We start from the raw sequence: 26,666 nt of genomic DNA, 5'->3' as shown, positions 1-26,666 counted from the left end.
ACTGGGAAGAACCCTCGGACATAAATAATGGCGCTCGGGCGGCAAAAAGTTACCGCTCGGGCGCCGAACGAACTGGACTCCGCGACATAAAACATATACTCACCAATTTCGATTACACATGCCGTGATCAACGTCTCGAGACTCATCCTAGGATGATATGATCAATACCTGACACCATAAAATGTCTCAAATGTCAACGCACTCCAAACTAGCAACAAATCCGTAAACTCAAATTTTGACACCCTCGTTTCCTACGACTTCTAATACATAAGAGTGCCTATCGACACTACGTGACATATCAAATAACATCCCAACATCATACTAAGCATACCTAGACGCAACAACGATCACTCGTCGATTCCCAACGAAGCCTGCAACAATAAAATCTCAAAAACACATCAATACATAATTTTCTGAAAAACGCAGTTTGAGAAGTCACACAAAAAACATCATAACTCACTCAATTTTTATCCAAATATTTCATATTTACTGTCAAATCGAAGGTATTAAAAAGTTCTACAATTTTCACGTTGAAAGTTTTCTCAGAATCACGACCGAAAAGTCGCAATATTTAAAAAACAGTAAAAACGAGTTTTCAGATCTAAAATTATTTCAAAATTGATCCAAACCAATTTCCGCTCAAACGACAACATCACACATGAATTTTTACGCATAAAAATAACACAACACATAATATGACGAGATCGATGCAGAAATAACAGAATATATGTGACTTTTGATATTAAAAACTCACGATACAGTGATACCGAAGCGGGAACAGAGCGAGCTTGATCCGGGACAATTGTGACACTAAAATCTTGCGTTGAAATTAAAGAAAAGTTGCTGGAAAATTTTGGAGAAAGTGGCGGCTGCTTCTCTCCCTAAGAACCCTAAGATTTCTACTCTCCAAATATTAAAATCTGAAAAATGGATTGTGAAGTAATTGTGTGTGTGTTGGTACGTGAGTGTGTGTGTGAAAATAAGTGTGTGCGTGAGTTTTGGGTAGTGGGGAGGGGATTAGGGATGTTAATTAGGAAAATAAATTGTTTAATTAGTATTTAACAACTAATTAAAAATGCTAATCCACCCCTACTTTAACAAAATCCCTTATTTTTAAAATAAGTGAACAAGTAATAAATCTTTAAAAGTTTTAAACTCATAAACCCACTAAATAAATAAATTAGGATTTAAAATGTTGAAAGTTTAATAAATCAGTTAAAATGCCCCAATCTGAACTTATGATAAAATACCACATTTTAAATTGCCAAAATCGTCACCGATCTTTATTCCTCGATCTCGCCTCAAATAATCGCCTAAAATGAAACTTGAAAAAAAACACTTTAACATGCATCACATAAACATAATTAATTTAAAATAATGCATTTAAATAAATCATGCACCACTAATACTCATTTTAAAATTTAATAAATACTTTAATAATTAATTAAATGCATGGGTTATATGTGTACTGAATTTGGACACTACAATAACCATCTCGGAACTATGCGTCGGTGTATTCCCGCGAGATCGATAGTGCTATATCCGCCAAGCTCGGCCTTCAGGATTACATTCTTCATGAGAATCCGTTGAAAATTGAGTTCGCAAAATCGGTTGGTTCTCATGTTGATCTTTTACTATTGTATCAGATTCTGTCACATTTGTTTTCCATTAATTGATATCGATTTGTTTTCAAATTTCAAAAATTATGATTAATTGTATCTGCACGACATTTTGATTTAAATTTTTGTTGATTGTGGCGTTTCAACTTCTTTATGGGTTCCGTCCTTATTTTGGTTCTAGGTATCCATGTTTTTTTTTTAATAGGAAAGCGTTTTATTTCCCTGGGTATTGTGATTACATCAGCTTCGCTAGAAAATGTAAAGGCAACATTAAAGCTTGAGGCTATTCATTTTGTTTACTGAGAATGGTGGATTTTCTCATTTGATATAATATATACCACAAGGAGGACATCCAGGGATCCAAAGTCCCTTCATATGCCTATGAATGAAATGTCAATCATAAACCTTTTACGAGAATGAATAATTTAAAATATTCACATTAATTTGAGTAAATGAAAATTAAAAAGTAGAATATCTTAAAAAAATATGAAGGAAACGACAGAAAGTGCATAGATCATCTGAAGGCCATTATGGAATATATTTTATTTATTCTAACTCTTTTACCGAGAGAACATAAGGCGCAATCAGCTATACATGTTTGAAAAACAAAAGAGGATACTCTCAATTAATGTTTCATTTCTAAAAATATAAAGAAAATCTAAAAATACGTTTTCATTTTTTTTGTATGTTGTATTTATTCAATTATTTTTTAAATTTCGTTTTCATGTTTAGAAATTGGAATGTTGAAAAAGAGATTTATTTCAGTCGGGTCTCTGTGTAATTTTTATCATTCTTTGATTTTTTTTATTCTTTTCATTTTCTTCACAATTTATTATATGCAGGGATTTCACAAACTGTGCAAGAAACTCAAAAATCCGTTGGGTGGTTTCAAGAGGATAATAAATCTTTCTCTGCCAGGAGTTTTCTTTTGGGGAAGGTCCTTTGACATGTTCGTTTCATTCTTTTTGCATTTTTGTCCATGAAATGATAATGCAAATTGTTTTTGTATCATTATTGTGGGGACCCGGACGCTAATCAAGTTCTTAATCATAATTGGGACTAATTAATCAATTTAAAACAGGGCCTAAATTTTTTTTTAAAATGCAGAACGTAGTGAAATCAAACTCATACACATATCAGTATAAAATACAATACAAGTCCTGTACTGCATGCACTCAAAATAAACTAAGGTTTAAACATCTAATATCAAGTGTTTGACCCTCTATCTACTCCAAGTCCGGAGCCTCCACTCTAATCACGATCTCTCCTCATCTTCTGGACCCTGATCCTGTCCCACCTGTTGTCAAGTACACATACAAACAAGACAACAGCCGGATAACTCCGGTGAGAATAAATCCCAGTATAAATCAATGAACATGCAATCATATAATTAATATAAACGCATGAAACATATGACAGTAATACATATCAAAATCAGAAATGTAATCAATATCAAACTGTCGACAATGCTCGTGACTCCACGACTCAGACTAGACTCAATCCTAGTCTAGGGATCCCGATGTCTAGATGTGGTACTCCTATATCGACCAACAGTAATAGAAAAGACTCCAGTTCTATCCAAGTCGATATAACCAACATCCAGTGTCCTGACAAATCCGTCATAGACTGTGGTCTATCGCCAATACACTATCTTGTGACATCGTGCAATGTACCCGTGGTTACCTGCCACTATCAGGTACTTCTGTCACAAGATTACTCGTCTAATGCATGTTCCTATAAATCCACAGAACAAGCATTTAATCAAATCATTAACACAATGATAAACAATTAATAAGTATGTGATTTAGGGAAATTCAAGTGCATCCTACTTGAGTCGATGTCCCAATACCACATTGACTTATACCTTTCTTTCGTCGGTTTCTGGCTCAGTCGAAGTCCTGAATTCACAGTCTGTCTGGCAATGACAATATCAATAATCTCATGTCAATATACATTTCCAATTAATAACAATCTGATCAATCTGGATTTAATTCAAAATCAACGGCATAACGGTATAATTTCAATATTCCCGTTAATACAATATCCTCAAATCACAATTACAATCCATAACCCATATCCAATACAATCCGTAATCCAATCACAATTCAAATCTGTCTGGTATAAATCAATATACCCTAAAAATTCATAACAATTCCATAATCAGTCTGTTTCTCAATCTGACTTCGATTCTACGATGTCTAACATATCAAGAACATCATAGATGAATTCCATTTAATTCTGAAAATGACACAATTTCAAAGCATGTCAAAACGTAGCAAAACTTACGTCAAGTTGAAGCCTACGTTGATAGGAAGACAATACTGCGGTCAGATTCAAAATCAGACGGACGGATTGATCGTAAATCGAATTGAACGGAATTCCTCGGAAGCTCTCGATTCTTACTGATTCTGAGGGAATAATTTGTTTGTATGTTTATATATATATATATATACCATGCATGTTTTCAAAACGTGGCCCCTTCCTTCGCAACACACGTCTCGCGCATATGCACGACCCATTCCAGCGCATATGCGCGAGACTCTAAGTCTCAGCGCGTGTCCGACACATCACCTCGCACATATGCGCGCCCTTGATTGGCGCATATGCGCGAGTAATTCTTCACAACTCTGGGGTTGTGTCGCGCATGTGCGCGAATCCAAGTCGCGCATCTGCGCCAACATTTCTGGATCTCTCGCGCATGTGCGCGTATAAAGTCGCGCATGTGCGCCGATGCTATTGTCTTGCATCATGGTTTACTGCCTTACTCGCGCATATGCGCGCCTACTCTTCGCGCATATGCGCGAGACCTTCGGCTCTCGCACATACATTTTCACACGTATTCTTATTTCGTGTCCCGATTAATCCTCTCATAATCATATCAAATTTTAATTCAATAATTACAGATTATTAGGATTAAATTTCCGGGCATTACATTTCTCCCGCCTAAGATACGATTTCGTCCTCGAAATCACAAGCAATCAATCGCATTAATAAGGTGTGTATATACAAAACTGTATAAAAATTTACATCAGTGAAACAATGCTGAGAATTCTTGTCTCATATCTGACTCACTCTCCCAGGTGGCTTCTTCTACACCATGACGAGTCCATTGAACTTTCACAAGTGGAATCATTTTTGTTCTGAGCTGTTTTTCCTTACGATCAATAATCCGGATCGGTTCTCGACAAAACTCAATGTCTCGTCCAGCTCGGTCTCGTCTGGTTGAATAACATGTGTATCATCAGGGAGATATTTCCGCAGCATCGATACATGAAAAACATTATGTATTCCAGATAATGAAGGCGGCAAGGCAAGTCGATAGGCACGATCTCCTATCTTTTCGAGGATCTCATATGGACCGACATATCGTGGAGATAACTTCCCCTTCTTCCCAAATCGGACAACACCCCTGAAAGGAGAAATCTTCAGAAACACTCGGTCTCCTGCCTTAAATACCAACGGTCTACGTCGAAGGTTGGCATATTTGGCTTGTCTGTCCTGAGCTGCCTTCATTTTTTTTTCGAATGAGCTTTACTTTTTCAGTCATATATCTGATCATGTCAGGTCCAGTTTCAGTAACTTCAGAGATATCATCCCAATAAAGAGGGGATCTGCACTTCTTTCCGTACAATGCCTCGAATGGGGCCATCTCAATACTCGTTTGATAGCTATTATTGTACGAAAATTCACCAAGAGGCAATGCATCCTGCCATGTTGGTGCTAAAATCCAGCACTATAGCACTCAACATATCTTCCAATATCTGAATCGTCCGTTCTGACTGTCCGTCAGTCTGTGGATGATATGCGGTACTCAGATGTAACTTCGTACCGAGAGATTGCTGCAAACTTTGCCAAAAGTGCGAGGTGAACCGAAGATCACGGTCTGAAACAATCGATTTTGGCACTCCGTGCAGTCTAACCACTCCTTTGACATAAACCTCGGCCATCTGGTCATATCTGTACGTCATTTTGTATGGAATAAAACATGAGGATTTGGTCAATCGATAAATTACGACCCAAATCGCATCACAACCTCGGGAGGATCTCGGTAATTGTGTCACAAAATCAATGGAAATGTGATCCCATTTCCATTCAGGAATGGACAAACTATGTAACAATCCTCCTGGTTTCTTTCTTTCAGCCTTCACCTGTTGGCAATTCAGACACTTTGATACAAATGTAGCAATGTCCGCTTTCATTTGTTTCCACCAGTATTGTGTCTTCAAGTCATTATACATTTTCCTGCCACCAGGATGAATGCTAAATCGACTGTTGTGTGCTTCTGTCAGCATCCGCTGTCTCAACTCCGAAACATTCGGCACAACAAGACGATTATTCACATACAAAATACTTTTTTTAACCTGATATTCCGATCGATGTCCAGCTCTAACCATAGCAATTGACTTCTGTATTTTCTGATCGCCTTTCTGAGCCGCTTTAATTTTCAAAATCAACTCAGGTTCAGCTTGAATAGTATATAATTTCATTGGTCTCTGATCTGTCTCAAATACTAATCCAGACAAACAGCAGTCTTCAACTAAAGTCGAAACACCCATAGTCGATAAGGATAATGAACATACCTTCCGACTCAGTGCATCTGCTGCTGCATTGGACTTCCCCGGATAGTATTTAATTTCACAATCAAAGTCTTTTAATAAATCCAGCCATCTTCGCTGTCTCATATTCAACTCTGACTGCGAAAACAGATATTTCAAGCTTTTATGATCAGAATAGATTTCAAATTTCTCACCATACAGATAGTGTCGCCATAGTCTTTGCCATATCTTTAAGGCAAAGACTATGGCTGTCAATTCAAGATCATGGATTGGATAACGAGATTCATGGGATTTCAGTTGTCTCGAGTCATAAGCAATCACATGCCCCCGCTGCATCAAAACACAACCCAATCCGCGGTGAGACGCATCACAATAAACTACAAAATCACCAGTACCTGACGGGATAGTCAACACCGGTGCACTGGTTAGTCTCTTCTTTAACTCAAGAAAACTGGTCTCACATTCTTCAGACCAAATAAATGGAGCATTCTTTTGAGTCAACTGTGTAATCGGTTTGGCAATACTCGAAAAATCTTTAATGAATCGGCGATAATATCCTGCCAAACCCATAAAACTGCGTATCTCTGGTACAGATGTCGGTCTCGGCCAAGAAATCACTGCCTAAACCTTACTGGGATCGACTGATATACCATCTCCGGATATAATATGTCCCAGAAATATCACCTGTTTCAACCAGAACTCGCATTTCGACAGTTTAGCATACAGTTTCTCCGCCCTCAAAGTTCGCAACACAATCCTCAGATGATTAGCATGCTCAATCATATTCTTTGAATAAATCAAGATATCATCAATGAATATGATAACAAAATCATCCAAATATTTCTGAAAGATGCGGTTCATCAATCCCATAAATACCGCCGGTGCATTCGTCAAAACAAATGGCATGACAATAAATTCATAGTGTCCATACCTGGTTCTGAATGCTGTCTTTGAGATATCAGACTCCCTGACTCTCAGTTGATGGTATCCAGATCTCAAGTCGATCTTGGAATACACCGAAGAACCCTGCAACTGATCAAATAAATCATCAATACGAGGCAATGGATATTTATTCTTTACCTTTGCCTTGTTCAGTTGCCTGTAGTCGATACAAAGTCTCATCGACCCGTCCTTCTTCCTTACGAACAGTACTGGAGCACCCCAAGGAGATACACTCGGTCTGATATACCCCTTGGCTAGTAAATCCTCCAACTGTTCTTTCAACTCTTTCAACTCGATCGGTGCCATCCGGTATGGAGCCCTCGAAATCGGAACGGTTCTTGGCATTAACTCAATGCTGAAGTCTATCTCTCGAATCGGAGGCAATCCAGGAATCTCATCTGGAAAGACATCAGCAAATTCGCACACCACTGGCAAGTCCGCCAATGATGGACTCGATTTCACTAAATCAACTGAATATACCAGGAATCCATCCACTCCTTTCTGCAATAATCGTGTCATATTCATTGCAGATATCAAAGAAATTTTAGCTCGAGAACCCTTACCGTAAAATTTCCACTCTTCAGCCATCTCGGGTCTGAATCGAACAATCTTGTGGAAACAGTCGACCGTAGCTCGGTACTTGGTTAGTATATCAATACCGATAATACAATCAAAATCAGATATCCCAAGCACAATGCAACCTAACTCATCTTATGCCCATCTTACTGCAATATACAAGATTTCACAGACTTCACTGATATCAAACCTGTCCCTAATGGGGAAGAAACAGACACTACCGCAGACAACGACTCAATAGGCAATGCATGACTCAATGTAAACTTCTCAGAAATAAAAGTATGCGATGCACCAGTATCAATCAATACGTATGCAGGATAACCAGAAACAAAAAAGTTACCTGCTACAATGTCATCAGGTGCATCCTGTGCCTGTTCCTCAGTAAGAGCATAAACTCGGGCCTGCTGTCTAGGAGGCTGGCTCACTGTCTGGCTTCCTCCTGGCCTCTGCTGTGACTGGGTAAACGGTGCCGGCTGAAAAGAATGAACAGCAGATTGTCGTCTACCTACCTGAGTCGCTGATCCAGATGACTCAGCTGCCTGGGATCCCTGGGCACCTCTCTGGGGACACACTCGAGCAAAGTGTCCCTGTTGCTTGCAGATACGGCAGCTGCCAAACACTCCTCGGCACTGCTCAGTGGGATGCTTCCCTCCACAAGTGTTGCAAATAGGTCCAGTATAGCTCTGGCTCTGTCGAGGACTCCCAGAACTAGAAGAACTGCTTCCGGACTTCTTGAACTGCTTTCCTCTAGCTTTCAAGAAATCCTTCTTTCCGCCACTACTGCTGCCACCTTCAAATCGAGGAGGTGGTTGCTGTGCTCCCGGTGCTGAAGGCACAAACGAAGCCCCTCTTTGTCTTATCAGACCGGCTTCGGCTCCCTTAGTCCTATTCAAAGCATCGGTAAAGTTGTTCGGTCTTCCCGTGTTTACTAATGTGAATATTTCCGGATTCAGGCCGTTAATGAACTGATCCGCCACGGCCTCATCATGTTCTGCCACGTGTGGAGAAAACCGCAACAGTGAAGAGAACTTGGCCACGTATTCCTCGATATTAAGCTGGCCCTGTCTCAAGTTCGCAAACTCGGCTCCCTTGTCCTTCCTGTATGTTACTGGAAAGAACCTTTGATAGAATTCAGTTCTAAATAAACTCCAGGTAATGGTCGTACCTCGGTGTTCCAATGCCTTTTTGTTGAGACCCACCAGTTCTTTGCAATATCGTGTAACTGGTGTCCGATCAACTTCACCCTTCGCTCGTCAGTATACTCTAAAGAATCGAACATCATCTCAATATCATCCAGCCAACTTTCACAATCCACTGAATTTTCAGTTCCTTTCAGCGTGGGTGGATGAAATGATTGAAATCTTTTTAACAGTGTCTCCATGGGAGTGGCTGTAACGTCCATGGGAGGGTTCGATGTACTACCCTGTTCCGGTATACGTCGGGGAGGCATATTTGAAACTCAAAAGGGTTAGCAATCCCAAACCATAATCCTGTTTCAGTCCTCTTCTGATCATCTTACTCCTGATCCAGAATTGGCTCTAATTCATATTCAATAACACATGTTTTCAAATCAAATCAGATAAACAGATAAACATGTATTATAAAGCAGTAAATCATGCTAGCAATCAAAAGCAGGAAGGAAAACACATTCTACCCCGCTCACTAGCTCCTATCTCAATATCAAGGATCTATCGCTCTGATACCACCTGTTGTGGGGACCCGGACGCTAATCAAGTTCTTAATCATAATTGGGACTAATTAATCAATTAAAAACAGGGTTAAAATTTTTTTTTTTTAAAATGCGGAACGTAGTGAAATCAAACTCATATACATATCAGTATAAAATACAATACAAGTCCTGTACTGCATGCACTCAAAATAAACTAAGGTTTAAACATCTAATATCAAGTGTTTGACCCTCTATCTACTCCAAGTCCGGAGCCTCCACTCTAATCACGATCTCTCCTCATCTCCTGGATCTTGATCATGTCCCACCTGTTGTCAAGTACACATACAAACAAGACAACAGTCGGATAACTCTGGTGAGAATAAATCCAAGTATAAATCAACGAACATGCAATCATATAATTAATATAAACGCATGAAACATATGACAATAATACGTATCAAAATCAGAAATGTAATCAATATCAAACTGTTGACAATGATCGTGACTCCACGACTCAGACTAGACTCAATCCTAGTCTAGGGATCCCGATGTCTAGATGTGGTACTCCTATATCGACCAACAGTAATAGAAAAGACTCCAGTTCTATCCAAGTCGATATAACCAACATCCAGTGTCCTGACAAATCCGTCATAGATTGTGGTCTATCGCCAATACACTATCTTGTGACATCGTGCAATGTACCCGTGGTTACCTGCCACTATCAGGTACTTCTGTCACAAGATTACTCGTCTAATGCATGTTCCTATAAATCCACAGAACAAGCATTTAATCAAATCATTAACACAATGATAAACAATTAATAAGTATTTGATTTAGGGAAACTCAAGTACATCCTACTTGAGTCGATGTCCCAGTACCACATTGACTTATACCTTTCTTTCGTCGGTTTCTAGCTCAGTCGAAGTCCTGAATTCACAGTCGGTCTGGCAATGACAATATCAATAATCTCATGTCAATATACCTTTCCAATTAATAACAATCTGATCAATCTGTATTTAATTCAAAATCAACGGCATAACGGTATAATTTCAATATTCCCGTCAATACAATATCCTCAAATCACAGTTACAATCCATAACCCATATCCAATACAATCCGTAATCCAATCACAATTCAAATCTGTCTGGTATAAATCAATATACCCCAAAAATTCATAACAATTCCATAATCAGCCCGTTTCTCAATCTGACTTCGATTCTACGATGTCTAACATGTCAAGAACATCATAGATGAATTCCATTTAATTATGAAAATGACATAATTTCAAAGCATGTCAAAACGTAGCAAAACTTACGTCCAGTTGTAGCCTACGTTGATAGGAACACAATACTGCAGTCAGATTCAAAATCAGACGGACGGATTGATCGTAAATCGAATTGAACGGAATTCCTCGGAAGCTCTCGATTCTTACTGATTCTGAGGGAATAATTTGTTTGTATGTTTATATATATATATATATATATATATATATATATATATATATACCATGCATGTTTTCAAAACGTGGCCCCTTCCTTCGCAATACACGTCTCGCGCATATGCGCGACCCATTGCGGTGCATATGCGCGAGACTGTAAGTCTCAGCGCGTGTCCGGCACATCACCTCGCGCATATGCGCGCCCTTGATCGGCGCATATGCGCGAGTAATTCTTCACAACTCTCGGGTTGTGTCGCGCATGTGCGCGAATCCAAGTCGCGCATGTGCGCCAACCTTTCTGGATCTCTCGCGCATGTGCGCGTATAAAGCCGCGCATGTGCGCCGATGCTACTGTCTTGCATCATGGTTTACTGCCTTACTCGCGCATATGCGCGCCTACTCTTCGCGCATATGCGCGAGACCTTCGGCTCTCGCACATACATTTCCACACGTTTTCTTATTTTGTGTCCCGATTAATCCTCTCATAATCATATCAAAATATAATTCAATAATTACAGATTATTAGGATTAAATTTCCGGGCATTACAATTATAGTCTGTATTTTTACGTTGGCAAAAAAATCTTTGGTTTGTATAGCTAAAATAAATATAAATATGAAGGTTATACAAATAACTCTCACAGAGTCCAAATGCAATAAATAACCTGCACACCTTTTTCTCATTTTCCGGTCACGCAATTGAGTGTATTATCTTAGATAAAAATGAGAAGGCAGACCCTTCATTTATTTTTGATTTGCTGTTTGTTGGTTTGCCTCGCCAAAAGCTCTTTATAAATCGGCTACAGTTGGTGATGCAGTGAAATCAAGACATAAAGAGGAAATTGCTCTTATAAATCTGAAGCTTCGCCATGTAATTTCAGAGATTTTATGTGTTGTTTCACTGATGCTATTTTGCATCCCACACAGTGTGACAGCCGGTGACATCGTCCATGATGACGATCTGGCTCCCAAAAATCCCGGATGCGGGAATGATTTTTTACTGGTAAATTTCTACTTTTACTTCAATTTTTTGGCTTGCCGATCATATGTTTTTGTGGTTTACGTACAGGGTTGCCATATTTTTTATATTCCTTTATTAAAGATTGAATCTTGATGTTTCATGTTATGGTTGTGTTTGACCTTCATTTGTTAATGAGACTTTTATTCTTTTGATGATGAAATGTTTAGATCTTTGTTGTTCTCTTTGGTGTATTCTGTTTCTGTTTATGTCAGCGAGCATTTTTTTTTGGCAAGTATTGATAAAAAAATTTCTCCTTCAAATTTTAGTAACGGAGACTCAACTTTGGTTTCCCTTTTCAGTTCATTAATTCATAAGTCTTTTTTTATTTTTTGGTTTGTGTATCGATGCTTATTTTATTTCCGTTGCGCATGCATGAGAGCGAGAGCTTGCATTGATGCTGCAATGTTCAACTTGAATGCCACAATTATGAATCTTCATCATGTCAATCTCAGGGAGAGTGATAGTATCCTGGTGTATATCTAAGTGATTTGGTTAAGGACTAGTTTGAATTTTCGTGAAGTTATTAAATTGTATCATATTCAACTATTTTTCTATTTCTCTGATGTATGCACGTAGAGATGGTCGTCGTGATAATATATAAAATAAAAATAAAATTTTACATGTTATTGTTCTTTGGCACCTAAATTTCTAGATATAAACTACATGGGCATTAGTTTTATGCGTCACATATGGTTTTCTGTCATTTTATTTTTATTTTTTCAATTTTTTACTGGCTTGAAATCTTTGGATGTGATTCAGGATGGTTTTACAGATAATTTCATAAAATTATTTGTATGCTTTTAGCATGATTTCACGAGTTTAGCGTATAATTTGTGTAATTTTCTGTCCTTATATTTTTATTTTATATTTTTTTAATGGCTTGAGGCTTTGGATGTGACATGTATTTGGTAATTTGATGACATTGATTTGCTAATGTATATTTTAAATTTACAATTTTTTCTTTTTTCTTTAGACTAAACATGGTTTCATGATTTAAAGTATAATTAGTGTAATTTTTTGTCTTTTTATTTTCATTTTGGGGGGTCTTTATGACTTGAAGGCTTTGGATGTGACATATTTTTAGTAATTTTGATTACAATGATTTGCTAATGCATGTTTTAAACGTACAATTTTTACTTTAGACTAGACTTAGTTTCATGAGTTTAGCGTATAATTCGTATAATTTTTTGTCTTTTTATTTTTATTTTATGGGGTTTTTATGGCTTGAAGGCTTTGTATCTGACATGTTTTTGGTAAGTTTGATGACATTGATTTGCTAATACATATTTAAAATATACATTATTTATTTAGACTAAACTTGCACAAATTTTGAAATATATATGAAGTAAATGTATAACATTATGTTCAACAAAATATGTACAATATTATGATCATATAATATTTGAGACTTATTGTATTTTTAATTGTAAAATCACAAAAGATGTATTTTTAATGAAAAAAATATGATTTAATTTTTTTTGTATGTTGTATTTATTCAATTATTTTTTAAATTTTGTTTTCATGTTTAGAAATTGATTATTTTTTAATATTTTCATACGTTTTAAATTTTTGATATGCGATGTATGGATTATTACTATGGTTTGATAATTTATTACTGAGAAAATTCTTACGAACCTTTAGCAATCAAATATAGTTATTTGTTTTATACTACTGCTTTGCACTTATCCAAATTGTGGTTGTTGACATGGGACATATAATAGGTTTCTGAACAGAGAGTTAGTCGAGGAGTTTTGAAAGAAGTTCAAGTTTGAAGTTTGAAATGTATTGATCATACTGGTTAGTGTTTATATATAATTCTAACTTAAATTTTGGAATATGTTTATACAATGAGTTAATTTTTGGTCTATACATGTTTTTGTTGAATCTGTTATTTTATTTCTTGAATTATTGAAACTTAAACATATCGAAACTAATATTTAATAGTTTTCTTCTAAATATTGTAACAGATTTATATACTATTTAGCTTCAATTTCTTCTCCTCCTACATGGGTTACTATTCATACAAATCGCAATGACAATGAAAGGCGATAATTAAATACAGCGCGACGACGATCACAAAGACAATCAATGATACAAGATCAACGACAAGCAAATCTAGCCCAACATCGATCAAACTACCAAATACGTATAAATAGAAATGCACATGCAACATATTATGATGAATCCAACTTTGAAATGTAAGATGCTACTACACATTTGAATGGTATGTTATATAAAATATGTATTGCTTCCTTTTTATCGTTCATAATTTTAATTTTTTGTACATTTATATTATTAATTCTGAATTTTATTTTTTTATTCTACTACATGCATATAATGCTCTTATACATTTTCAGTTCCCACCGACAACAATTTGGCTATGTGTTAGAACTAAATTTGTTGTGGAGATGCTAAGGAAAAACCAGTAGATATTGGATTAGCACAAAATCAATAGATGTAAATTAGCATAAAAACAGAAGCACTTGTATCGCGCTAAAACCAGTAGCAACACTTATCAAGTACTGCTTAACCAAATGACTTCTCGGCTAAAAACAGAACTAGAAGGATATAAAATTCGAAATATACACTAACAGAATCTTGTGTATCTCAAAGTCTCTAAATATTACCGTTGATCTGTTAACGTGATACTAGCATTTATTGCTTCATTAAATGCCATTAAATGTTTTACGAGAACATTTAAGACGGTTTACTATTTTTAGTATGAACTGAGACTAATTACTTTAATGTATTCTGCAGGATCCATTTTCGGCAATAAAGCTGAACAACTGAAAAGTAAAGAGAGCCGTTCAGATTTTGACGTTAAATAAAGTCTATATATATGAAGACGAAGCACTTTTAAAATAGATAGAGAAGTGAACGAATCAAAATCAAGCAACATCATTTGAGCATCACTAAGAAATTTCAGTTATCTCAAAGAGCTCAACACTGAAAAAGCAGCACACGTTTCATTGCATACTCTTGATCGTTGAGATCATATTGTGCTAGCTATTTTCATTGTATCTTCTTAAGCTATTCACTTCACTATTTCATTGATAGAAGAATTTGTAACTGGAAGAGAGTCCTTTCCAGAACTTAAGATATTTTCAAGTAGTTGAGTTGTAAAACTAAGAGTTTCAGTAGGTGAAGAGTAAGTCCTGTTGAAGTGGGTGTGTAAAACTGTTTTACTGTATCCACCAAAGTCTTTTAGTGATACCTTCTGGAAACAGAAGAAGGGGAGACGTAGAAGATTTATCTTCGAACTTCCAGAAACAAATCCTATTATATCTATTGCTTTTCTGCTTTACTATTTTTCACCCACTAACCAACAGATCGTTTCCGCACATTATCTTGTGATCTGCTGGTCTTTGAACTTGAACAAGAATTGCTAATATCTCTAACAGGATTTTAGCACATATCAAAAGAATTATTTAAGTTTGCCGTTGAGTTTATTCAACCGCCCTTCTAAACCCAACCCGATCCTCAACAAGTGGTATCAGAGCGTTGGTTATTCTTGTTCTGAAAAATATTTAATAGACATGGCTCATTTCAGCAAAGTTCCAATGTTCTCAAAAGAATACTTCGATGATTGGAAAATCAGAATGTAAGCTCATCTTGCGGCTCAAAATGACGACATGTGGTATGTCATCACAGATGGTCCATTAAAGATCTTAAAACCAAATCCAGCTATTGCTATCACCGAAGGTGCACCTCAGATGCTTGAAAGACCAAGATATGAATGGACAAGTGAGGACAAGAAGAAAGCCAATCTTGACAACGTTGCGAAGGATATTCTGTATAAGACACTCGACAAAAATACCTTCAGCAAAATAAAGATGTGCCATACTGCCAAGGAAATCTGGGAAAAATTAATTTAGATCTGTGAAGGAAACGAAGAAACAAAGGAGAACAAGCTGTCTGTAGCCATGCAGAATTTTGTGAATATGAAGATGAAGGCTGGAGAAACTATGAATGAATTTGATGAACGCTTCAGTAGCCTTGTCAATGAACTCTCAGCTCTTGGGAAAGATTTTGGCAATAGAGAAATTGCGTTAAAGGTAATGAGAGGCCTACCCAGAGAATGGGACGTCAAAACAACGGCAATGAGAGCTTCCAAGGATCTAAACAAGTTAGAACTACATGACTTATTCTCAGATTTGAAGGCATGTGAGTTTGAACTTGAAGTTCGAAGTGGAGAAGAGTCCTTAGCAAATCCACCATCCAAAGCTCTCGCAGCTACTATTAACTCTATTGCTACAGTTGCCCCAAGTTCACCTTCTGCTACTGCTATAGAGAATACTTCTGAGAGAAGTGCTGAACAGATAAGCAATGACGCAATGTAACTATTTGTTAAGAAGTTTTCCAGATTCATGAGAAAGAATCACAGAACGTTTCAAAGTCCCAACCGCAATTTCAAAAAGGAATCATCACCTAGTGATATGGCATGCTTTAACTGTGGAAAAGTTGGACACTTCATTGCTGATTGTCCAAAACCAAAGAAGGATGACCAGAGGAAGAAGGGTGTCAAACGCAATGATAAAAAGACCAGAAGAGACAGAAAGGCAATGATTGCAGAAGAAAGTAAGTCCAAATGGGCAGACTCAAGTTCTGAATCTTCTGGTTCTGAAAGCCATTCAAGTGAAAGTGATGAAGATGAGATCAAATGTCTGATGACAAACATTGAATCAACCTCGACATCTGGAGAGGTATTTGACTTTAATTCTGATGAATTTACATGCACTGAGTTAGTCAAAGCATTACACGACATGGTAGAAGAGTATTCTAGACTTTCTCAACCATTCGAGGAAGTTAAGATCGAAAATCAGAACTTGAAAGATCAGAACAGTAAGTTAACTTGCTTGCAAGTAAAAAGCTGTAATGATCTACAAGTTGAGATGAGTAAACTAAAAAATGAGAATGAAAGAGTAATAGCAGATTACCAGGCGATGCTTTCGGAAAATCAGAAGCTATCGCTACTGGTGAATGCTTGGAACAAGTCCTCTATTTCACTCAAAAAGATGCAAGAATTACAAAAACAATCTGGGCACAGGAGTGGTCTCAGATTTTGTAATAATGAAGGCACTTCTGAAACGAATACTAAGCCAAAACTGGATATGTGCAAAGGGAAGTACATTCACTTTGTGAAATCCAGTGTGGTACAGAAACCAGAAGTACCTACTGCTTCCATTGAAAGAAATGTAAATCAGATGAACAACATGATGCATTATGGTCTGGGTTATGTTAAACCTAAGGAAAGAGTTGACCAGAGTTCTGGATCCAGTAGAGGATTCAACTCAGGAAGACAATCTTCTATGAAGGTTAACAGCTACCAGTACTACAATTCTAGACCTGTTCAAAAGAGATACAGGACGGACAATAGAAACAGAAGGAAAGAACAAACTTTTAAGATGCATAATGTGAGAAATAACAGACCCTTCGCTGCACACACCTCCATGGATACCCGAAGTACAAGAATTGTACAAATGTGGGTTCCAAAGGGACTAATAAGGCTTGTTCCCAAATAGATTGGGTACCAGATACTAGAATTTGTGTTTGCAGGTACAAGTGAAGAAAACCAAGATCAGTAGCTCAAATTGGTATTTGGACAGTGGATGTTCAAGACATATGACTGGACAGAAGAGTCTACTATCAGAAGTAGTAAGCTGTGCTAGACCAGAGATAACCTTTGGGGACAACTCAAAGATAAAACCGTGGGTAAGGGTAAGATTATCCATGGTAATATTACTATTAAGGATGTGCTCTTAGTGGAAAATATTTGTTATAACTTGATCAGTATTAGTCAATTATGTGATAATGGATTTTCAGTAGCATTCCAGAAGCACAATTGCACAGTTAAAAATGCTGATGACTCTACTGTTTTAACCGGAGTAAGAAAAGGCAACACCTATAAAATTTCATGGAACATAGATCATATCATTGCTCCTACACGTTTAGTTGCATCTCTAAGTGGTAAACACTTGCTGTGGCACAAAAGATTAAATCATCTTAACTTCAAGTCTATCAACAATCTCAAAAAGCAGAACTTAGTTGATGGATTGCCAGACATAAAATTTTTTAAGAATCATGTATGTTCTGCATGTCAACTTGGTAAGCAAGTAAGATATAGCTTCAAAAATAAAGGCAGCAAATCATCCTCAAGATGTTTAGAATTATTACATATGGACTTGTTTGGTCCAATCCCTATCATGAGCTTAGGGGGAATGAGATACACCCTTGTTGTTGTTGATGATTTCTCTAGATTTACTTGGGTAATTTTTCTTGCTGGAAAAGATCAAACCAGTAGCTCCTGATCAAGCTTCTGAAAAAGATTCAAAATGAAAAATCAGTTTCTGTCATTAGAATCAGAAGTGATCGAAGTACTGAATTTACTAACAAGACTCTTGAGATATATCTAGATGAACAGGGCACTCATCATGAATATTCAGCTGCCAGGACGCCTCAACAAAATGGAGTAGCTGAAAGGAGAAACAGAACACTTAAAGAATCTGCTAGAATAATGCTAGCAGATGCAGACATCTCTCAGCGCTTCAGGGCAGAAGCTATTAATACAGCATGTTACAAACAAAACAGAACAATGATCAACAAGAGAAACAATCATACTCCTTACGAAATATGGAAAGGAAGTAAACCAAACGTATCTTACTTTCATGTTTTCGGCTGTAGATGTTTTGTCCACAATAATGGCAAAAATCATTTAGCTGCTTTTGATTCAAAATCTGACACTGGTTCGTTTCTTGGATATTCAGCAGTTAGTAAAGCATTTAGATTTTTCAATAATAAGACACTCAATGTTGATGAATCTATTCATGTTGTCTTTGATGAAGACAGCAGTGCTCCCGAGATTACTAACATATCTAATCTAAGTAAAAGGTTAGACAGGGTTCATCTGGAATTAGACAGTGAAGATGATGCAGAATTAAATGTCAAAGATATTCAAAATCCAGTACCAGACATGCACATTCCAGAACCAGCAGCTGATATTCCAGAACCAGCAGGTGGCACTCTAGAATCAGCAGCCGACATTCCAGAACCAGCAGCCGATACTCCAAAACAATCTACTGATTTATGTGAAGATAATCTAAATCCTTTTATTTGGAGAAAATCTCATCCTCCATATTTGGTAATTGGAAATCCAGCAGCTCCGCTAAGGACCAGAAGGCAGATGATAAATGAATACATGCATGCTGCTTTTATTTCTCAAGATGAACAAAGAAGATTGAAGAAGCTCTTCTGGATCCCAGTTGGATAGAAGCTATGCAAGAAGAGCTGAATCAATTTGAGAGAAATAAAGTTTGGTTTCTAGTACCTAGACCTTCTCACCAAGCTGTCATTGGAACTCGGTGGGTATTCAAAAACAAACTAAATGAGGAAGGAACAGTTGTATGAAAAAAAGCAAGACTGGTTGCACTAGGATTCAGACAAGAAGAAGGAATAGACTATGATGAAACCTTTGCACCAGTAGCTAGGCTATAAGCTATCAGAATATTTTTAGCCTTTTCTGCTTTCAAAAATTTCAAAATATATCAGATGGATGTGAAGAGTGCATTCCTAAATGGTTTACTACAAGAGGAATTCTATGTTGAACAGCCTCCAGGTTTTTCTGATCATCTGTTACCGAATCATGTCTTTAAATTACACAAAGCATTTTATGGTCTGAAACAAGCACCTAGGGCTTGGTACGACACACTTTCACAATTTCTTATTAATCGTGATTTCACCGTTGGTACCTTAGATAAGACTTTGTTTACCCTAGTAAAAAACAAGCACATATTATTAGTTCAGATTTATGTTGATGATATCATATTTGGGTCAACTAACCCCAAATTATGTGCAAAGTTTGCTAAGTTAATGCAGGAACAATTCGAGATGAGCATGATGGGAGAATTAACATTTTTCTTAGGACTTCAAATCAAGCAACTTGATACTGGAATCTTCATAAATCAAGCTAAGTATACAAAAGAACTGTTGAAAAAGTTTGGGATGGAAGCCTGCTCCGCTGCTTCCACTCCTATGAGTTCGTCTACCAAACTTGATAAAGATGAAGGAGGATTTCCAGTAGAGGTAACTCAGTGTCGTGGTCTTATTGGCTCATTATTATGTCTTACTGCCAGTAGAACCGATATTATGTTTGTTGTTTGTATTAGTGCAAGATTTCAATCTAACCCCAAACAATCTCATTATATTGCTGCTAAACGTATTTTGAAGTACTTGAAAGGAACTCAGAATGTAGGTCTCTGGTATCCCAAGGACTCGTCGTTTAAACTTATTGGATACTCAGATGCTGATTATGCAGGATTTAAACTGGATAGGAAAAGCACAAATGGTTTTTGCCAATTTCTTGGTGATAGGTTGATCTCCTGGTTTAGCAAAAAGCAGACTTCCATTGCCACGTCTACTGCAGAAGCAGGATATCTTGCTGCTGGAAGCTGTTGTTCTCAAATACTTTGGATACAACAAAAACTTAAAGACTATGGAGTTCAAGTCTCTGAATCACCTATATTTTGTGATACTACCAGTGCAATTGCTATATCACATAATCCAGTACTTCATTCCAGAACTAAGCACATGGATATCAGACATCATTTTATTACAGATCATGTGCAAAAGAAGAACATTCGTCTGGAATACATTCCTACTGATCAGCAAGCAGCAGACATATTTACGAAACCTCTGCCTGAGAATAATTTTTCTTATTTCCGAAATATACTTGGATTGATAGACTTAACTTAATTATTTGTTATCTTCATCTCAGTCATATATTGTGGTTTATTTTTTTTTTTTGGTTGTTCAGGCTTAGTTTGCAGAAAATAAAAGCTTAGCAAAAGAGACAATCAGTAGACAAAATATAAAATTTCATTAATGATATAAGCGGGGGCGTACATTCTTTACTTCCTTCTTAACGTACTCTCTCCAGAATGCCAACCAAGTGGTCAGCTCTCCGGTGGAGGTACGCAAAAATTTCTCTGAAAAAGCAATCTTTTTCAGAGTCATCTACTCCTTTAAGAGCATGAGGAGGTAGACGCCATCATTAGAGAAGACCTCTTCGCTGTCAGCACTATGGAGACGTCGATAATACTTCTCCATTGTTACCAGCTATTTGGTAGTAGCCAACAACCCATCTTCAAAGGAGGACTGAAGCTCCTGGACCTTAGTCCAGGTGGCAAGTACTTTTTCCAGAACCTTGTCTTCAATCACGTGTTTCCTTTCAGCGGTCACCCTCTTCATGAACTCATCAGCCAAGTCAGGACTATTCTCTCTTGCCATTTTGTTTAAAGGTGAATGTATGACTAAACTCTATGCCCGTATTTATAGATGATAAACCAGGTTCCAGAGATCGAGGTATTCATATCTTCTGCGTGAAATGCGATGCATTCTGAATCAAGCCATCGACGGTTCACTTACCAAGATGTGACATTTAATAATTACATTAATTTAGGGGGAACTTTATTCTGATTATATGTGATCTTTTTGTCAGATGCAGAAAGGAAAGGAATAAAGGAACACCAAGTATTTCACTTACCATCGACGGTTCACTTACCAGTTATTTATTTTATTCAGTTAACATTGAGTTATTTGCAGAAAGGAATAAAGGAACACCAAGTATTTCAACTAAAATCTTATTAGTAACCATTCCAGTACATTGAACGATGCAGAAGTGAAAAATCTCAAGTCTACAGAACCATCTTCTGATTTAAACAGACTAAGTTTTTCTTATCCTTATTATTGTCTAACATTCATTAAAAGCAGTAGATAAACAAAATATGTCAAAAAAAAGGGAAGGAACATTCTTTCATAAAACCAAAAGCATTACATTGTGTTTATCTACTACATTTGTGGATACTAGCAGCTTGAAGTACTTTTCTTGTTGCAAAGTACTTCAGCAGAAACCTATCTAAAGACTATAAGGATTTCTAAACTAAGGATTTTTTTTCCTAATCCTTAAACTTGGAAAAGGATGATCCTCTTCGAAAAGAATCCAGCAAGCTTGGGTCTTGCCAGCACTAATGTATTGGAAAAAGATGTCGTCAAACATCTGTTTACAAAAGACTTCAAGTTGTCTTTGGAATTTCTCTGCTGATTCTGACTTTGGAGAAGACTCTGAGAGATCATCCACACCTATCATTTGAATTAATTTAGTAAATGAATGACTTAGTTTGTGAATATACAGATATTTATACAGAGTTTCGAGGAAGCTAAAGAGACGGTGATCTGACTACACGTATTCCAAGATTCATCTATCCTGATCTCAGATATCATATCCCTGCATTTATTGATTGCATTTATCGAGGGTGAACAGTATCTGAGTCAGACTAAGATTTTCTTATTCTTTTTAGAAAACAGATAGAATGTCTGTCTTTTTGATAAAACAAGAAAGTCTATTGGTTTTAGCAGTAAACGTTATCATAAAACGACAAACTCTCTTCTGTTTTTCTTTTAGCAACCGCCTCGGAGACCACCATTTTTTTTAAAAATTTTTGAAATGAATAGAGTAACTGACACACCTGTTTCTCTCTCTATATCAACCTTAAACATATCGACACGTGTCCCTATGTTTACTAACGGCTGTACATTTTATTTTTAACCGATCATTTTCTTTCATTACTCTTTACGAACTCAGATTATTTCCTTGCATCTACTGCTTTCTTGCATCTACTGCAAATATACCTCTAATCTCTTTCAAATTTAGAAATGGCCGCAACTTATACTTTGAATGCTTATCAGGTGAATTTTCCATCTGTTCTCACCATTAAGGATAAGAACCTTGTAAAAATGTTAAAATCATTGGACAAATCTGGACTTCGAAAATTCTTGGAATCACCTGCAATTATCTACAAGTCTGCTCTTCTAGATTTTTATGCTAAAGCAGAAATTGTCGAAGGAAAAATTAACTATACACAGGGAGATGCATCAATCTCAATTGATGCTGCATTCCTCGATTCCACCTTCTTTCTACCAATTTCTGGACCTTCGGAGCTTTCGGATATCACAAAGGAAGAGATGTCTACTGCTTTAACAATCTTTCCAGCCATTGGCGAAGATCTTTCACCTTCCTGCTTTAAGAAGCTACTGAAAATCGAGTATCAGGTACTCTCTGATACCGTGGCAAAAGCTTTATTGATTAAGGTTGGAACATTTGACAAATTGACCAAAGAAAAGGTTCAAGTGATGGTGGCCATCACTTCAGAAAAGAAAGTGGATTGGAGTCGCTTTCTGTTTCACATTATGAAGGATATGACTCTAAGGAAAGGTATTGGATTTGCTGTGCAAATCAGTAAAATGTTGAAAGATGCTGGCTTTCCTGGAACAACAGAAGAGGATGGCTCTTCGGTCACCATGACTGATGCTGATAGTGTGCTTGCTTTAAGGCCAAAGCCAACTGTTGGTGAATTTATGGCCATAAAGAAGGAGATTGGAGAATCTCAGGCTGAGGGCCAGAAGAAAATCAAAAGAAAGCGGGTTGTGGTTTTGTCTGATTCCGACAAAACAGAATCTGGAGAATCAGCAGCACCCAATCAACAAGCATCACTGCCTCCCACTCCATCCAAGAAGAAGCCTCGCACCACCATCCGCATCAAGAAAACAGCAGCCCTTGCTGAATTGGAAAATGTCCCTATTTGACAGGTTTTTCCATCAGTTGTCTCATCCACCAAAGCTAAAACCATTGAATCAGGGCCTTCAACTGCTCAAAGCTTCAGACCAACTTCTGGTGTGGTTATTCGAGAATCGGCTACTGGTTCTTCTGCTTTTAAACCAGTAGTCTCTGCCTCTTCTGAAAAAGGGAAAGGTAAGATTACTGAGTTATCTCAATCACCCGTGGTCCCATCATCAACCCAAACAGCAATTGATCTTCATCTGGAAGAAATTGATATTTCAACCAGAGAAGACATGAAATTCTTTGACGATTGGCTTAAGGTACGAGTCTACAATCCAATCACCTTTTTTAAAATTACTGGTGTTTATGCTCAAACTGTGGAAAATGAAACAAAGTTCTTTGCTGCTGCCCAAACTCGAAATGTGATAGAAGCTATAAATCGTCGAAATTACATTCTGGATAAATTCAAACAGCAGAAGATGGACACTGTTCTGAAAACATTGAAGTCAAACTTTGACTCTACTAGTCCTACTGCTTTTCATGACAAGAACGTCATTCAAATTTTGCCGGAGCAGCTGACAATTCTATCTGAACAAATTGCTACTAAGGCACAGGTCTTTTCTCAGCCTTCAACATTCAATATCACCACTGTCCCTACCTTTTTGAAGACTCAGTAAGTTGGGTAACCGGCCAAAGCTTCTTCTGAAGTCAAGGTCTTTAGTACTCCTGCACCTGTAGAAGCTCCTACTCAATCCTCCTCTCTGATTTCTGTTCATAATCTGGCCTCAGTTGATGAAGTAATCAAATCGATTGTGCAGACTCAAGCAGCACAAGATGACTCACTGCCAGTGATTACTACTTCTACTGATCCTTCTCCAGTCCAATCCATTCCAGAATCTGCAACTGCTACTGCAACTGCTGCTATCACTGTTAATGTTACGACTACTGCTTCTTCATCTCTTCCAGCACTTGAGCATTTTTTCAGAAGCTCATCAAGCTGAAATGGCAACTTTGTTGCATACTTCACCGTCTACTGTTGAGCCACAAGCCATACCTGAACATGCTGCTGATTTGCAGCAACCAGAAGAAAGGCCAACAGATCAATCTACTGCTTCAGAAGGAACTTCTGCTGAACCAGAACCAGCTGTTATCCCTCAAGCAGAAGTTGTACACTCTACTGCTCTCATTATTCCTTCTATGCAGTCTCCTGAGCGCATCGCTAGAATGGAAGACATTAAACAACGATTGCTTGCAATAACCCCTTCACCAGTTGTGGAACGATTTGATTTAGAATTTCATATTGATGCTCTACAAAGGGATCTCGCCAATCTCTCTGACTTAGTCAAGAGGCTATCTCATGAAAATGCCGCAGAAATTCATGGTGCTCAGTTCTTCCGAGACCGTCCAAAGAAATACAGACCACAGCGGAATCTATGCATAAAATGTATGCTGAGACCATTGTTTTTCGACAAGCTATATCCAGAAGTTCCAGACAGATCACACTTGCTCAATCTGACATACTAACCAGGATCAATGAAGATGATTATATTTTTTGCTCAATCTCCACTACCATGGACATGATGGATGCCAAGATTGATTCTCAATCTCAAACTCTCACTGCTCTAAACGATCGAGTTTCTAATCAGGCTCCATATCTAGAGATGCTGACTAATGGTATTCACAACTTATCTGGGTGAATGGATGAATTAATTGCTAGGGTCATTGCTGATGATTCCAAAGAGGGGGAAGAAGACAGAACTGGAGCAAGTAGCAGCAGACCTCATTCAACTGGAAGGAATCAAAATCTAGATGATGCTGCCTTAAGAGATATTGGAACAAACTAACATTACTTGTGTCTTAATTAACTAATTTGTGCTTTACATGACTTTTCTGGATACTAATTGTTTCTATCTGCTTCGTTATTTTTTCTGCTTTTCACTAACACGGAACATCTAGGTTTTGGCATCACCACAAAGGGGGAAATTGTTAGAACTAAATTTGTTGTGGAGATGCTAAGGAAAAACCAGTAGATATTGGATTAGCACAAAACCAGTAGATGTAATTAGCAGAAAAACAAAAGCACTTGTATCGTGCTAAAACCAGTAGTAACACTTATCAAGTACTGCTTAACCAAATGACTTCTCGGCTAAAAACAGAACTAGAAGGATATAAAATTCGAAATATACACTAACAGAATCTTTTGTATCCCAAAGTCTCTAAATATTACCGTTGATCTGTTAACGTGATACTAGCATTTATTGCTTCATTAAATGTCATTAAATTTTGTACGAGAACATTTAAGACGGTTTAATATTTTTAGTATGAACTGAGACTAATTACTTTAATGTATTCTGCAGGATCCATTTTCGGCAATAAAGCTGAACCACTGAAAAGTAAAGAGAGCCGTTCAGATTTTGACGTTGGATAAAGTCTATATATATGAAGACGAAGCACTTTTAAAATAGAGAAGTGAACGAATCAAAATCAAGCAATATCATTTGAGCATCACTAAGAATTTTCAGTTATCTCAAAGAGCTCAACACTGAAAAAGCAGCACACGTTTCATTGCATACTCTTGATCGTTGAGATCATATTGTGCTATCTATTTTCGTTGTATCTTCTTAAGCTATTCACTTCACTATTTCATTGATAGAAGAATTTGTAACTGGAAGAGAGTCCTTTCCAGAACTTAAGATCTTTTCAAGTAGTTGAGTTGTAAAACTAAGAGTTTCAGTAGGCGAAGAGTAAGTCTTGTTGAAGTGGGTGTGTACAACTGTTGTACTGTATTCACCAAAGTCTTTTAGTGATACCTTCTGGAAACAGAAGAAGGGGAGACGTAGAAGATTTATCTTTGAACTTCCAAAAACAAACCCTATTCTATCTATTGCTTTTCTGCTTTACTATTTTTCACCCACTAACCAACAGATTGTTTCCGCACATTATCTTGTGATCTGCTGGTCTTTGAACTTGAACAAGAATTGCTAATATCTGTAACAGGATTTTAGCACATCTCAAAAGAATTATTTAAGTTTGCCTTTGAGTTTATTCAAACCCCCCTTCTAAACCCAACCTGATCCTCAACACTATGGCTACCACAACACATGCAATAATGGAAACTTCTTCAAATGAAGGTGGTAGATTTCATTTGCATTGTTTTAAGTTGAACGATTTTAAACATTTCTTTTATATGATATGCAAGCCAATATTTGAGACTACATCCACATGTAATAATTAAA

The 26,666-nt window shown here is 37.1% G+C and overlaps 1 long non-coding RNA gene across 6 annotated transcripts; it reads left to right on the top strand.

Moving 5' to 3' along the window:
• Window positions 1-1,484: 1,484 nt before the first annotated feature.
• On the top strand, window positions 1,485-14,169 carry LOC140804154 (uncharacterized). Of its 6 annotated transcripts, XR_012112097.1 has the most exons (5): window positions 1,485-1,610; window positions 2,462-2,568; window positions 11,617-11,801; window positions 13,541-13,616; window positions 13,804-14,169. It is a non-coding gene; the product is annotated as an uncharacterized lncRNA (long non-coding RNA). The 6 variants fall into 6 exon arrangements; XR_012112093.1 differs by lacking the exon at window positions 13,804-14,169 and having other exon boundaries at window positions 2,462-2,556; window positions 13,541-13,715; XR_012112095.1 differs by lacking the exon at window positions 13,804-14,169 and having other exon boundaries at window positions 2,462-2,556; window positions 11,605-11,801; window positions 13,541-13,715.
• The last annotated feature ends 12,497 nt before the right edge of the window (window positions 14,170-26,666 follow it).

Source organism: Primulina eburnea, chromosome 11, assembly GCF_022965805.1.
Source record: "Primulina eburnea isolate SZY01 chromosome 11, ASM2296580v1, whole genome shotgun sequence".
NCBI lineage: Eukaryota > Viridiplantae > Streptophyta > Magnoliopsida > Lamiales > Gesneriaceae > Primulina > Primulina eburnea.
The sequence above is the reverse complement of the archived record's forward strand: the minus strand, read 5'-3'. Positions and strand labels throughout refer to the sequence as shown.